At 30.1% G+C, this 16232-nt stretch overlaps 1 protein-coding gene across 1 annotated transcript in view; it reads right to left on the bottom strand.

The window, feature by feature from the left end:
• The window catches only part of LOC107452521 (neuropeptide SIFamide receptor), a 124711-nt gene that overhangs the window by 49089 nt on the left and 59390 nt on the right, over nt 1-16232 (bottom strand). The window lies entirely within an intron of this gene.

The raw sequence follows: 16232 nt of genomic DNA, 5'->3' as shown, positions 1-16232 counted from the left end.
GTAGTTATTTCAAAGCTCTCTTGTAACTCGAGACTCAAATATAGGCTGTTTAGATATATCGATTTTTTTAAACGCCATTACTTTTTATAGTCAAGTATCGCAGATATAGCCATTATGTTTTATACCTTTTCTTAAAAGTGAGAGAAAACTGCCGTAGTTTTAAGATTCTGTGAATCACAAACATTTTTAACGGTTATAACTTGTTGTTTGAAATTTTATCTTTAAATTATCCAAACATTAAGCATTTATAGAAAAAAAATAACTGCGACGTGATTCATGCAAACTTGTTTACAACTTTTATTTGAATATATCCTTTATATTTTTTTTCTTTTAAAATCCAGAATCTTGATTAGAATATAAGTTTAAAATAAAAGCATAAATTGTTACGCAACAAATAATTGTAGATGAAATAAAATTTCATGTGATAAATTATCGGCCAACTAGATATTTAAATTAAATAAATAATCTTAGGAAACAGATGCGGTAAAATAGTACCTGATTAAAACCTTCATTTGCTTCAAAAATATATTAATAGCAAATAACAGTCGACATGTTTCAAGCACTCAAAAAAAGCGCTCATTTTCAAGAATTTTCAGACGTGAATGATAAGAAACAAAAGCGATTTGAAATATAAAACGCAAAGTTGTTATCGAAAAATGGAAGAATAAAGGGGGGGGGGAACAGAACTAGAGAAACCGGAGTAGACGAGAGAGAGAAAAAAAGAAGAAAAACAGAACAAAAAATACTACAGTTGAGAAAGGCAAATCGGAACAAGATATACTACAATGGTTGAGAAAGGCAAATCGGAACAAGAAATACTACAGCTGTTGAGAAAGGCAAATCAGAACAAGAAATACTACAGTATTTGAGAAAGGCAAATCAGAACAAGAAATACTACAGTGGTAGAAAGGCAAATCAGAACAAGAAATACTACAGTATTTGAGAAAGGCAAATCAGAACAAGAAATACTACAGTATTTGAGAAAGGCAAATCAGAACAAGAAATATTGCAGTATTTGAGAAAGGCAAATCAGAACAAGAAATACTACAGCAGTTGAGAAAGGCAAATCAGCGTCCTGATTTGCTCTTGCCTGCCACTGTGGTTCTTACCTGTTTACCTTATAGAGGTTTGTATTAGATTTTATACTCCCGAAACCAGATATCACGGCCTAAAGTGACGTTCAGATAAATCCATTGAACATTAAGTAAATTTAAAACTTTATTAAAACAAAAAAGTATATTTTTTTAGATTTTTTTTAAGATAAAAGAAATGATTTTAATAAATCAAAACATATTTAAGATAAAATTTACGCATAACAAAAAAAAAAACTATAAAAGAAGCTATAAAATAGAAACAAGATTAATCTTTATCATTGTATTATGCAATAAATAAATAGTGAATGAGAACAACAATTATAAATCATTATTTCACAATTTCTATTTCACAATCTCAATTCACAATCTCAATCAATCACAATTTCTTTATTTTGATGCAACGTTTTAAAATGTAGAAATAATTATGAGAAATGATATTTAGCTCTTTTTTAGTAGAAAAAAAATACTCGAAAATATCAACTAGTATGCAATGATAGTTTTACCAATTACTCAGTTTTTCATAATTAACTAGGAAACCATTTGAAATTTCATCACGTTTTAGACATTTCTTTACTTCGGACTAAATATATTTTTTCCGAATAATAATTGCTTCGGAATAAATATATTTTCTAGGATGGTACACAGCCTTGCTTGAGATATATAGTTTTCAGTGAAAATTTGTAGCTTATTAGTGGAGAGAATATTTAAAATCATTAAAATTTCTTTTTAGCATTAACTGATGGGGCCTTTTCTGCAGGCACTTGAAACAGCAGTAAAAATATTGGTAAATAATTAACATGGAGAAACTATTTTGATAGTGACGTAAGAATAACAGTATTGAGGACCATTTTTTCCATTGCATAAGAATTTTTAACGAATCTTAGACGTCTATCCGGGAAATTTTATTGTTGATTGAAAGAGTTGTATGAAATTATCATTCGTCGAAGAAGTCATTATTAGTAGAATATTTATCCTGAAGATGATGATTAACATTAGCTGAAGAATGTTGATGCATCATTGTAGGATATTATTATTATCCATTCGTCTAATAATTCCAGTGTCAATAGTGTGAAGGTAAACAAGTGAAGAATCAAATTATGATAAGTAATAAAAATAATTTTGTTTCAGAAATATGGAAACATATGGAGCTCCAAAGTAAAAAAATAATCATTTTTGTGTAAATATAAATTAAAAAGTTTAGAAAATGGCCTGGGGTGTGTTACTGCAGAGCTAAGCCCCACAGGACACCTCCGTCCACCATAACATTGAAAATACGAGAGTCTCATATACATGTTAACATAGTTTTCGACAAGGAAAGTTCAGAAATCTATGCATAGATATTAATTGTTAAATTTTATGCAAAGGCTAATAATTTGGTTTTTAAATGTTAGGAAATGTTATGCATATTTCAGTAAGACACCGTCATTGATTTAAAAAATGCAATTGGTTCAATAATTTTTAGTTAATTTTTAATTGAAATGTGCATGTTTAGGAACATTATATGTATCTGAAGATCAGACAAATGTTGCGAAAAACTTACAGGTGGAGTTTAGACACATCATTGCACAAGAAACCATGTCCAGAAATATTTTGTTCAGAATGGGTAAGCGCTCCTAGCCGCGTACGATGACATTTTCGAGAATAGATTACTGTGCCTGTTTAATTCTGATGATGTGTTCTATTTCCCCCAGAAGCTTGTCCCACCATTTACATGACCTTCTGTTGCATGTAACGTGCACATTTTGACAAAAAATAGACTGAAAATACCCTGTTAAGAAAAATCTGCAGCTATAGGAGCAAAATTTATTTTAGATTTGAAATTCCCTTACCCGAATAAAGTAAGATCAAGTATTTGAATAAAGGTAAACAAAAAAATTTTTCCCACTGTAATAAATAACATTGGGAAATAAACAAAAAAAATTCGACAGTGTGATAAATTAAACTGGGAAATAGAATATTACAGTTATTAATTAATAAATACCATTGTAGTAGAAAACATTGAGATAGAAGATTACAGTTTTTCAAATAGTAAGTATTTCCAAACTCTGGGCTCATTTACAACGAAAAATATAATATTAAAACTAAAATTAGTTATAAATAAAGATAGCGGAAAATGCTATTTTTGAATAAGATATTAAAAATTTAATTGGATTTAAAGTTATAACTTTATTGTTTTTGGTTATTTGTTAAATTATTTACATTTAACCGAAGAAAAAATTATTATTAATTAATTACTAACAACCATCCTGCTATTTCAAGTAAAAAAAATAAGCCCTATAAACTTATTTTTAGCTGAACTTTCAGAGTTTTTTAATAATGTGAGAAAATAAAAAATAGGGAGAATAGCGAGTTTTATTAAGTTTTAAATTCATGCACATGAAAATACTTTTTATTTAAAATTTATTCTGGGTAACTTCAACCAAAATACATTATTAAAAGGAATCAAACAGACTAGACTTAGTATAAAACTGAATTATACAAAAACGCATAACTCAATTATCTTTCAACGCAAACTATAGTCACTAATATGTACTGTTTGTTTTTTAAAATATTTCAACGCGACTGTGTCATAATAAGGTAACACAAAATGCTTATATATTTAAAAATGAAGAAGATTAAATAAAAGATTCAGAGTCATCAAATAACTTAAATAAAACAGAAAATGTAATTAAGCATTTGGCGAAGAAAGGAACATGTTCAAATTACTCTTCGTTATGAAATGAATGCATTAAATGAAATTCCAGCTGGGTTTATTTTTATGTCATTTACTTCACTGATGCAAGTTAAATTGGGCAAAAGAAATAAGATATATTTGAAATAAAATCTTAATACTGCTCAGGCATTGTTAACATGGTTCAGTGATTAAAAATATGCAATCAATTTAATCTGTTTTTTATATTTTGCTGATTAGGAAAAATAATTTTTTTTCTTGGAAGCACTCTGATTTCTTTCTAATCAAACATATTTATTTATTTTACATTATTTTTTTTAGATTAAATTCATTTTACTTCAGGCGTTAATTTATCCATTTGCAAAATAAATATCAATTCTTTTAATTGATTTCGTTTTTCTTAACGTGTATCTAATTTTGTAACAGTCCAAAAACTACAGATTAAAAATTAGAAATTAACTTTCTTTTTTTCTTGATTTTTCTTGATTTTTTAATAAAAACTGGTAAGTTGGTATTAGTATTTTTCAAATCAAAAAATTTGAGAAAATAACCATTGCATTTTTAAATTCTTATTTAATTTTAGATTACTAAATAAACTCGTACTTCTTGTCACAGAGAATTTAACACTGGTACAAAAGTTAATGAAGCACTACTTTTAATTTTGAATTAATATTGAAATAAAAATAATCTTTATAACATTACGAAGGGACGAACAAGAGATATTGCTAGGCAAATATGGTTAAATAAAGAATGAAATATTTTATAGGTAACAAATTAGATCTTTATTTATTGAGATTCATATCATATTATTGCTTTTTAATGATTATGATTCCTCATATGATTAATTTTTTAATTATTATAATTGCTCTTATAATTGCTTTTTTAATGATTTCCATACCATATGATTGTTAAAACAAAAACTTTTATGATAAATATGGAAAGATACTTCAGTATTTAAAAATGAGGCTTTAAATATTGTTTAAAAATATAACCTTATTAATTATGCTAGAAGTATAATGTTTTCAAATAAAAATTATTTCTCAAATTTCTTGCCTATTCAACCCTTATATTATGCCCGGTAAAAAAATTCATGGATTTTGCAGCACTTTTTCCCTAAATCTGAAACTGTCTGCTACCTCAACGCAGTCAAACAGAGAATATTATAGATTATTTTAAAATTCGGCTTAATACACGTGTAGAAAAATTTTTAAATATGATATCCTTAAAAGTTATTATTCATCAAACTTTATGTTGTATAAATAAAGGTTGAAATTTATACGATGACACTAAAAAATATTATAAATCCTTATATAATTAATTCTGTAATGAAACAAAAGACAGAAAAAAAATTATTTGCAGTGCTTTCTCAAATCAGACATTTAATTTTTATTCGACGCAAGTTTAAACATGTTATCAAGGAGTTTAAGTAAGTCTTAGAAATGTCTCTTTGTTTCTTAAAAGTGAAGAGAAAATGAAAAATTAACTACAGACGCTGTTACAATCTGCTGTGTCCACTATCGTGCTGATGGTTTTTGCCACCGAGATAGTATGGATTGAGACGAGATTCAAATTATGAACACCATAGATGCGTATTCTTGTCCCATGACGTCACGAATGTTTAGCAATAGGTAATCATACAACAGTTTTAAAAATATATAGCAGTAAAAGGAAGAGTGTGAATGAGTTTGCTTATTTATGTGCCTGACTAATGAGTTTGGAGCCGCTTATGCTAGGACTTTGAAGTTTGGAAAGTAGGGAGCAATAGACAATTTTTTGTCCTGAATCCTTAAAACAAACAAAATAATTAAGTTATGTATTGAATGACAAATCCATAGCGAAATATGTTTGATAATGGTTAAAATTTACTATAATGCATTTAGCATAACTTTTTAATGTGTTATGAATAATTTTTAGGAATTAAGAGCAATTTTAACCCCCGATTTTAAAAACCATTAAAAAATTTCGTGCTTTCGAAAGGGATAATGAAATTTTCCCATACGTTTACTAGTATGTATTTTAACAAATTAAATTGCTGACTATTCTGTTTTTCCAACCACTTAAAAGATGGGTTGTCATTGGTTTTGTTTTCTATCGTACAGATCTTTTTAGCCAAAATCATTCTGTTGTTTCTAGTTATACTTGGAAAAACCAGGCCCACCAGCAGTCCGTCTTTAGAATTAATTCGGGTAGGAAGGTCTTTCATTTGAAAAGAGAGCATACCTAGAGTGAAAGTGTGATCTAACCTTGTACCCTCTGGATTAATAGCAGCTCCTTCATTCTATAAGCCACTTCCATTATTTAGACAATGACCTTTGTACGTACCCATGATACTACTTAGCGACCGATCATAGGATTCTTGATTCCATAGATTCTACGTAAGTCGCACATACACGATGGGTCTTACGCTGATTGAAATTTCCCGAAATTTTTTTTTTTACTGTTAACACTTTGTTTAAGTGTTACTTTACCATATTCAAACAAAAACAGTCAAATAATCGTAAATAAGAGGGTATTCAAACTATGACCCTTCCGAAAAGCCTTTTATTAACTGCTGTAATTCAATACGGATAAACAGCCAGAGTTTTATCGCACTAACTAGGTCCATCCAATTAAGCTACTTAGTTACACTTAGCCACACTTAATACATATAATAGCTGAGGGGACAAACCAGTCAATATCATGCAAGCAGAATGGGGGTTCACACCACTAAATTTCGTGAAATTTCTTTACGTGAAAAGTTCCTAATGTAAGTTCCTAATGTAAAAGTTCCTACCCAATTCGTGACCCTGGACAATTAGAATATGATACTCTCATTCACGCATAGATGGCAGCACCAAAAAAGTCTTGCATTTTCTGTCTCTACTGTTTCGATAATTTTGAAACTATGCTAGTAGTGAAATAGTTGAAAAACAGTATAGTTTTGTATTTCGGGTTTTTTAACCGTACAAGTTGTAAACTGTTTCATAACCGTAAGTGTAAAAAATTGTTCTTTACCGTAAACTTTACGGTTGATTGGATGGACAGATTGCTACCTGTTATTTAACCATAACTTTGGGATGAAAATTTTAACTGCGTAGCTGGGTCGACAATCAAACCCCGGACCCTCCGATGCTCCAAGGACTAAGCTATCACTGCCAATTAAAATTACTTTGCACTGGGAGTTTATTGCGCATTATTTAATAATTTATTTTTTATTCGTTATGTCAGGCAAAATTATGTACAAAATGGGAATAACGTCAGAAAGAGACGTTCTTTTGTTCTTTAGTTACACTTTTAAGAAATGCTTCGATAACCGCAATCATTGTAAAATGAACGATAGTATGAAAAAAAAAACTAAAATACAAAATCATTTAGACAATTGCTTGATTTTGTTAAATTATGAATATCTTCAGTTGGCCGGGATCTAATGTTTCTTTAGATGAAATAACATTTTAACCTTAAACTACCGTCATGTGGGGCTACTTTGTGCAGGATTTCGCAGTTTTTGAACTTTGACAAGTAAAAAAACTATGTTAATTCAAACTTTAGTAAAATTTATCGATATTATATTCATAACTGGACTCAGACGAGTGAATGTGATCAATATTGGCATTATTTGAGTGTAATATTTACAAATAATAAGTTAAAACATACCTTGCACAAAGCAGCCCCCAAGTGGGGCTACTTTGTGCAGCGATAGGAATTCAGTTTAATAATCATGTTTTTAGTAAAATATTGATATAAAATTTGTAAAAAAGTTAAGTGTTGACATTTTTAATAACAAAAACATCAAGATATGTAAAGATATTAGTTTGAAAATAATTTTCAGCGTTAAAAAACCATTTTTTATAAAGAATTTTTTCTTAAAAAGAATGTTTATTTCAAAACATTTGAGTTTAAACAAAAGGAAATCATATACATTTTTTGAACATTGAAATAGATGAAATTTCAAAAATAATAATTATTACAAATTCCTTAACATTTATAATATTGATAAATTTGAGTATAACATGCTTGAATGAACATGACAGAATTTGCTCTTCAGTTTCTGTCAAAATCACCTGATGTCCCATAAAATATATTTTTATGTGTTAAATCGTTTGATTACTTCATTGAAAAATCTTTGTAGAAGAAAAATAATAGTTTAACAGCACGTTTCGCGTGTTTCTTGTGAATTTTATTAGAGATAGTATTTCTGTGGATTTTGCACTTCCGAGAAAATTCTGCAATCGACATACCACCAGCAACTGCTTGCAAACATTGTTGCAGCTTTTCTAAAGTGTAATCTCGGTAGTTTCTCGTTCCATGTATTTTTTTTATAACGTCTGACCATTTTTCTGTCGAAAAAAAAACGAATGAAACTTTGCACAAAGTAGCCCCACGGGGCATTTTTTTTTTCATTTTCCGCTTATTTGTTATTAATTTTCAGAATTTTTTAACGCTAGCATGATATGATTGTTTATTAATATATAAATAAAAATTTTTGCACTTACGACAATTGTTTTATCAACGTCTTTGCATTTCACAGCTAAAATTTCGACGCACACTTCTGGACGTCCGACGTTCTCGAAAAGTTGTTAACATTGGATAAACAAAACATACTCTGAGATTCTTTTAAAATTCGAAAATTGGTCTGTAGTAATAGAGGAGACTTCTATCTTCAAATTCCACACATTTTTAACGTGAAAAAAACATAATACTGAATAGCAGCACTTAAAAAGTGCCAAATTCGAATTTGCACAAAGTAGCCCCCGCTGCACAAAGTAGCCCCACTTGACGGTAACTTTAAAGATAGCAAATTATAATAAAAAATTTAAATTAACTTATAAATTTCAATTAAGCTGCTTTTTTGCTGAGTACATGTTTGCGTAGTATAAACTAATACAGATTTATTTATTATTCATGATTATTTTTACCCAGGACGGAAAACTGGTACTCAGCTTGTATTGTCATTAAATAGAAAGAAAAGTAGGAAGTGTTTCGCCTTTTTGAACCAGTTTTCTCAATGTTACAATAGCACGCAAAAAATATATTAAAAATAATTAACTTCAAAAGTTCATTTTTCTTTCCTTTTACCGTTTTTCAACAAGCGACATTCACTGATATTTGCATTTATTTTCCCGAGTAAATAGCAATTTTTATTTCACCTGAAACGTCAAAACGGATTATCACGCAATATTTTTTATGACACGATAATGAATAGCTTATTAAATTACCATGTTTACGACTAAAAGCAGAGTGAATGAAAAATAAAAACCGCTGTTGTCATTTCCTTAAAAATATTCAACAAGTTATAAAGAGTTAAGTAAACGAATTCAAGGAATGGCTTAAAGTGATTAAGTTTTATTCGAGGTATGAGAATTGAAAATTATCAGAATTTTAATTTTATACATATGCTACTTTATTTAAAAGTATAAGTAGTTGATTAAATAATTCAACGTTGAGTAAAGTTGCAAAAGGACAGAAAAAGGTTGTATATATTTTTCTAAACAAATGCACTCAATCAAATCACTCAATCAGACGATGTTATTAGTGAAGTTTGATTCCAAGAAAAATAAATAGGTGAAAAATCGATAGGTGATGTGGAGGTCTTTTGAATTATGCAACCCTCTCTTATTTGCTTATGAAAGCTAAGTTTTAAAATTAGTTCAGAAAAAATAAATTAATAAAAAAATTTCTTCGTCAAAAGCAATTTGCTTTAATCACGAATTAGAAATTTGTTTAAATTGCAATAAGAACATTTGCTTTTACATTTAATGGTTGATATGAATTGTTTTTTTTTTCCATCTCAAATGAAAGAAACCTTTGAAAGTATGGTTTAATAGCACATAAACCAGATGTGGTCGTGTTGTGCCAAACCAATAAAAAAAATTAGGTGACAACCTCAGGTCAAACTTAATTTTATTTGTAAGATTTCACCAACAAAAATTAGTTAGGCATCTAACTAAAATAAAATAATATTTCTCGTATTCTAAGAAATTCTGGAATTATTGGATTAACTAATTTTACTAATTTTTCTCGAAAAAATGTTTAAGTGACAGTTTATCTAGTTGTTATTTTACCATATTCAAACAAATCAGTCAAATAACCATAAATAAAATGGTATTCGAACTGTTAACTGAGAGGAAAACCGTTTATCAACTGCTTTCATCTAATATAGTTAAACAACCAGAACTTTATTGCACCAACTAGGTCGACCTAATTTTACAACTTATTTCCACTTAGTACATATTATAGGCAAGAGGTCTAAACTGTTACTCTCATGGCCGATAGAACGAGAGTTCAAGTCCTATCGTTGATCCTACATTACTTCCTCCATTTTTTTTTCAACACATGATGAGTTCGCTGCCTTGCACTCCCTAATCTGTGACCCTAGACTATACTTTCATTCTCACATAGATGGCTGCATCATATAGCTGCTTAGCACAAAAAGTCTAGCATTTCTCATCTCTACGATAGATGCAGCAACCAGATAAACTAATTAAACCACATTCCACGGTCATTTGATAAGACACAACTCAACCACAACCTTAACTTCTATGCCCTTTACCTAGCGAGAAGCTTAGCTCTAATGCCCAGTTAAAATTCGTTTCCACGATTTTTAAACTTATGCTAGTTACAAATGGTTAATAAAACGTGTAGTTTTGTATTCATGCTTTTTTAACTATACTGGTTGTAAATGGTTTCTGAACCGTAAAGGTAAAAAATGTCCAATACCGTAAACAATACGGTTAATGAGTTGCACACACTGCTGCGGGTAATTTTATCATAATTTTAGAATGAAAATTCCAACAGTGTACAGAAGAGTGTATGTAAAACAATAAAAAAAAAGCTTTTAGAAATGTTTGAATAAATTTACAGCATTTATACTTACTTAGTGGTGCTCTTGCTTTAACATAATAAATATTATTTTGCAAAGAAAGCTTTTGCTAGACTATAATAAAATCTCATATACTTCAAATAAATCTGGAAATGTAGCTAATCATTTTGAATCACCTCAAAACCAAAAGGAAGCAATAAAATTCAGTCATTCAATACTAGAACACATTTTTTTTTGTCAATAAAAGCTAAGATAGTGAAAGTCCCGGATGTAATCAGAAGCGGAAGAGTTTTCTGCATCAAACAGATAAAGACATTCACTGAATCTTATTTGAGGTAAACAAAAGATTCTTTTCAATTTACCTTGGTCAAAACAATTTGAGGTTAGAAAAATATATTAGTTTCTTTACACAAAAGCACAGTTTTATAATTCTCTGAACGTTTTCTCTGAATCTGCGAGCATTTTTTCCCATTTGTTTATGTGCTGAACTTTTTTTAACACTGAATACTTAAACATTTTCAAAAATCAAGAAAAAAGAATTTTTGACGGTTCTTTAATCTCTGAGCTATACTCAGTTATTTTTTACAACCAACTGAATCCTTGAAGCTTGATAAAAGTGATTATGCCTAATCAAATTGAATTGAGTGTAGAGTTAATGGCACATTATTCAAAGGAGGATATGCTGCACCAAACAGTATATCGAAGCAGATCAAAGGGTAAAATTCATACTACAGTTTTATCTACATAAAAGTTAACAAAACAAGTATATTTAAAAATCAATAAAATTCAATAAAAAGCGTAAGTACATAAAATACACCAAAAAGGTAAAACGTTAATGGGTAATAAATAAAAGCGAATAAAATCAGATAAAACAGTTATATACAATGTAAAATACCAATCCCTCGCAGAAACTCAAAAATGTTGCGATTAGACCTAATCAAATGAGATTTATTTAGATTCCTGTAAGCGACATCACGCGTATGTGTCGAACTTAATTGATTTCTGAAACGACGATTTACCAACGATGACGTCACTTGCTGGTATCCAATTCGTCATGAAGCACGCGGTTTATAACGAAAAGTGAATTTTCATATAGATGATGAAACGGCTTCTGCACTCTTGTGCCATCTCAATATATTTTAGAAGTTATATAACATTGGTTTTTCATTTTAAAACCATTTGCATTGTATTTTGGAATAATATTATGCGTGGTGCACTCTTTTATGAAGCAATGACTGGATACTCGTTCACTCTTACTTCTTTTATGTTATGTCGCATTTTCTAATAGATTGTGTGGACGATTGCTTGAATTATTCAAGAAGTGAATTTCTTCAATTCGACGAAATGTACCGTCGGTGCATTTACATAAAATAGCTATTCCAATTAAAAAGAAACTTTCGCGTATCAATTTTTGACTGTCAAATGTTTTTCTCGGATGCAATTACATTGGTCTGATAGTGATTTTAACTCACCTCGTAATTTCCTATAGACAAACTGTGTTTGATTTTTTGTAGAGGAGAAGGTGTAAAAATGGGCACAGGTGTAAATATGGGCACCCCTCCCTAGTAGCTATGGGAGGTACTGAAGACTGGCGGCAAGGACTGAATATGGGGCCAGTTGCTAATATAAGATTCTACAGAGCAGTTGAAACCATTTTTTCAAGTAGTGTGGATGCAGCGTGAGTTATTTTGCAAATTGGTGCTTATTCAGGACTGCAAACTTTTGAGAGGTATGTGAAATCGTTTTCTTTTCACGTACTTATGTTCAGTTAAAAATAATTTGACAGTGATATCCGGAAAGCGGAGATCTTAAGCTATTTTTTGAAGCACACCTTTAGTCACGCACGCTTTTAGGTTACTTGTGATAGTGGCCATTCTTCTTAGGTGGGGTTGGTGTAAATATGGGCCCCCATTTAAAGGGTGCCCATAATTACACCAACTTTCTTTAGTGGAGTTTAGCACATCAGGCTCTAGTAATGCCAATTGATAAGGCAGCTGAAATACCTCAATGTTCCCCGGGAACTTCAAGTGCAATTTCTCCGTTCGACATATCTCCTGTTCCCAACATTAAGAAGATAATCACTACTCGTGGACGCAAAGCAGCAAGGTCCAGCCTCATCACCGGATTACCATACAAGGATCAGTTGACCAAGACGCTTCACAAGTGCTCTCAAGAAGACGTCCTTGAGTTTTCCCGGGGTAAGAGACCGGCCAGAGGGCAGGGTGTGAAGACGAAAGGCCTTCAAAAAAAGAAAATTCGGCCCACGCAACGATACGATTCATCATCAGACTCGATGACCCTCCTCTTATCTACAGCGATGATGATACGAATCTAATAAATGTCAACGGTGGGGATAAACCAGACTCAAGCGATGCAACTTGCAGCTTTTGTGATGGAAAGTTCTCTGAAGACACTCGAGGAGAGGTGTGGGTAAGATGCGTTATGTGCCAAATGTGGGCACTGTGCCGGGGGTGAAAGAGCCAGTTATTTCTGCGATTTCTGTAAATAATTTTTTTTCCTGTAATAAATAAATTCTCTACCATTTTGTATTGTTTTATCCTGTTTTTAAACTATTTTTGGTGGCTTTTTTGAAGAGGGCCCATATTTACACCCCATTTTTTCTGGTGCTTTTTTAAAAGATTTTTGAAAATCGTCGTTCTTGAAATGAAATAATTGATGTTAATCATTGTTTTGCCCTCTCGCATTTAGGAAACTTGTTATAGTTGTTAATGAACGATAAAAATCTAGAAATTTTCAAATTGAAAGTAACTTTATCCAAAAAACAAAAGAGGGTGCCCATATTTACACCTTTTCCTCTATATATTTTCATGTTTAGACAGCAAAAATCCTCTATAATATTTAGACATGCTTATTTATAACAGCACGTGCATTTTGAAAATCAAATGTACAATTTACTAATCATTCTAGTCGGTGGCTCTTACGATTAATCCTCTGAACCATTTCGCTGCTTCAAAAATGAGTATTTGCTAATCACAAGCAAATGAACAATATCACATTAACTATTTTCCTGATGATGCAGATTTTAAAATGTGTTGCAGTTATTTGCTGCCTCAAAAAACAAATAAAAATTAGCAGCTATCAGCAGATCGTTTAATAAAGGTTCTTTAAATTATAAAGTCCATGAAAGTTAATGGTCCTTGAAGTAATGAAGATCATGAACGTTAATGATCCTTGAGGTATTGCAGTTCATGAACTTAAATGATCGTTTTAAGGTAATTAATTACATTCTATGGAATGGGAAAGAACTGATTTTCTAGTTTGTTACTTGTACAGTTGGGTTACATGTGATTTAAAATTATGTAAATGAGTAAACCAGTGAGTTCTGAATTTAAGAAAATGGAAGAATTCAGACAAAGTTGAAAGTTTCTTAGAGGTTGCACTAAACACGATGCACAAAAATTAATTGTATACACGATACAGCATTATTTCCTTCCTACACGCTGGCTGAACTGAAATAAATATATTGAGCTAAATTTCCCAAACTTACAAGATATTGCGTTGTATTGTATTGTATAGTAAAAAATATATCACACGAAGCTTCACTATTTTTCAGATATTAAAGTCTTCACACACAATTAATAATAAAATATTAAAATCGAAGTTTAATTGGATATTTGCAAGTAACGTCATCGTATGTAAATCGTGGCATCTGTCGATTCAGATGACAATCAGGTTTTACACAAACGCGTGACGTCGCTTACAAGTGTCCAATTAAATCTGATTTAAATCATAGTTAGACACAATCTCTTCACTTCTTCTCGAGTTTAAAGCACCCAATTGTAGTTTGAAACACGTTAAAAGTATTTTATAAAAATTTAAAAATTTCAAACAATTTTCACCATTTGATAAATAATGGTTTCCGACGGGAATCAAAAAGAAAAAAAAAACGAAATTTTGCGAAAAAATATAGTCTAAGTTTTGCATGTACTCAATATGCATGTGCAATATAATATGCTATTTATTATTGCACAAAATTTATATTATTTCATTTTAATTAAATGTAAATTTTGGGTATTTAATTGGCTACATCTATTTATCAAGAAAAAAAAATCTTAGACAGCTTTGAAATTCTAAAATTCTATTCTTTTCAAAAATACATGCTGCTATGGGCGTTTCCCTTCTGCTATGGGCGTTCTTCATGTGCTTCAGAACAGCAACAATAGTGTAGCGCCCGTGGCCGCGCACGACAACATTTCAGGGAATGTGATTTTATGTAATTTTAATTCTGATGATGTGCCCTAACTCCTTAGAAGTTTGTCGCAGCATTAATGCGATCTTCTATGACGTATTACGTTTTTGAACTCGTGAATTTCAAAAAAATAGACTGTAAATGCCATTTACAAAAATATCTGTAGCTTTAAAGCAAGATCATATCAAGATTTGCGATTTGATATCCCAAACCCAAAACTGGAAATTATTTGCATAAATACAACAAAAACTGTTTTCCCTCGAGTTATCAAGATTAGAGTTATTAATTGTTACCATGTATGTACATCAAGTATATCAATCATTATCAATGAGTGTAGCCAAGTGTTATCAATTTTAAGAGAAATAAAGCTTATTATATGATATATTTTTAGCATCATTCTTTATTAAATATCTAAAAGTGAAAATAATATAACGCGAATCAATTTTACATAACATAATTAACTTGAAATTTTTCCATTCAAATTATAAAATATATTTTTTCTTCATATAATACCTACAAAAAGAAGTCTTCTAGTTAAATTCAAAATAAAAAAATAAATAAATATAAAATAAAATAAAAATTTCAATGTTATTTAGATTTATGCAGCTTTCAACATAAGTTGCTCTGATATAGTTATATATATTCTATGCAATCTTTTTTGATAGAAATGCGTCTGGTTTATGGTGAAAAATCAAAAACTTAAGAAACCATATATAGTTTATTTCAATAAAAATACTTCTATCTGATCTCAAATAACTGTTCATGGTCGCTTACTACATCTCTAATACTTTAAAAATAACGGAACTGGATAGTGGATATAAGTTTGCTTAGGTTGAATCTCATCTATTATATATAAGTTTCTTATTGTTTACAATTTAACACTAACTTTAAAATATCAAATGTCACAAAATCGATTGAATTGATGAATTTTGATTCAACAATACTGCTAATTTCTTCACTGTTTTATTCAATTTTCGAAAAACATGCAAAAAATGTTTGTTTTATTTCATTTAAATTTATTTTTCAAAGAATGGTATTTTATTCCAGTTCTTATGTTTAATAATTACAATTAACGTATATTAGATTGATGTATAGTTCGGTGATAAAAATGTTTAGAAATGCTAAGCCAAATGTAAAAGACATTATCGACTGATTAGTGGAGTTATAAGCTAAGACCGATGCAAAAATAAGATATAAGTAGTGAATCGTTTTTGTAATTTTCCAAATTTCTTATTGCCACACATCTCCTCAATACTTTAGCACTTAAAGTCAGATAAATTTTTTTTCGATAACACAAAACTGATCAATTTGGGACAATTGATCAGTTGATCATTAGAAAGCTTCAGCTTCCCTTAGGAAAATTTGCCATAGAGAAGCCTATGGTAATCTATGGCAACATATGGCTACCATAGAAATTTGTATGGCAAGATACCATACGCATATGGTTATAGAGATTTG

The sequence above is a fragment of the Parasteatoda tepidariorum genome, chromosome 4, assembly GCF_982258835.1.
Source record: "Parasteatoda tepidariorum strain Cologne lab strain chromosome 4, Ptep-v5.0, whole genome shotgun sequence".
Lineage (NCBI taxonomy): Eukaryota > Metazoa > Arthropoda > Arachnida > Araneae > Theridiidae > Parasteatoda > Parasteatoda tepidariorum.
This window is presented reverse-complemented; position numbering and strand designations above follow the sequence as displayed.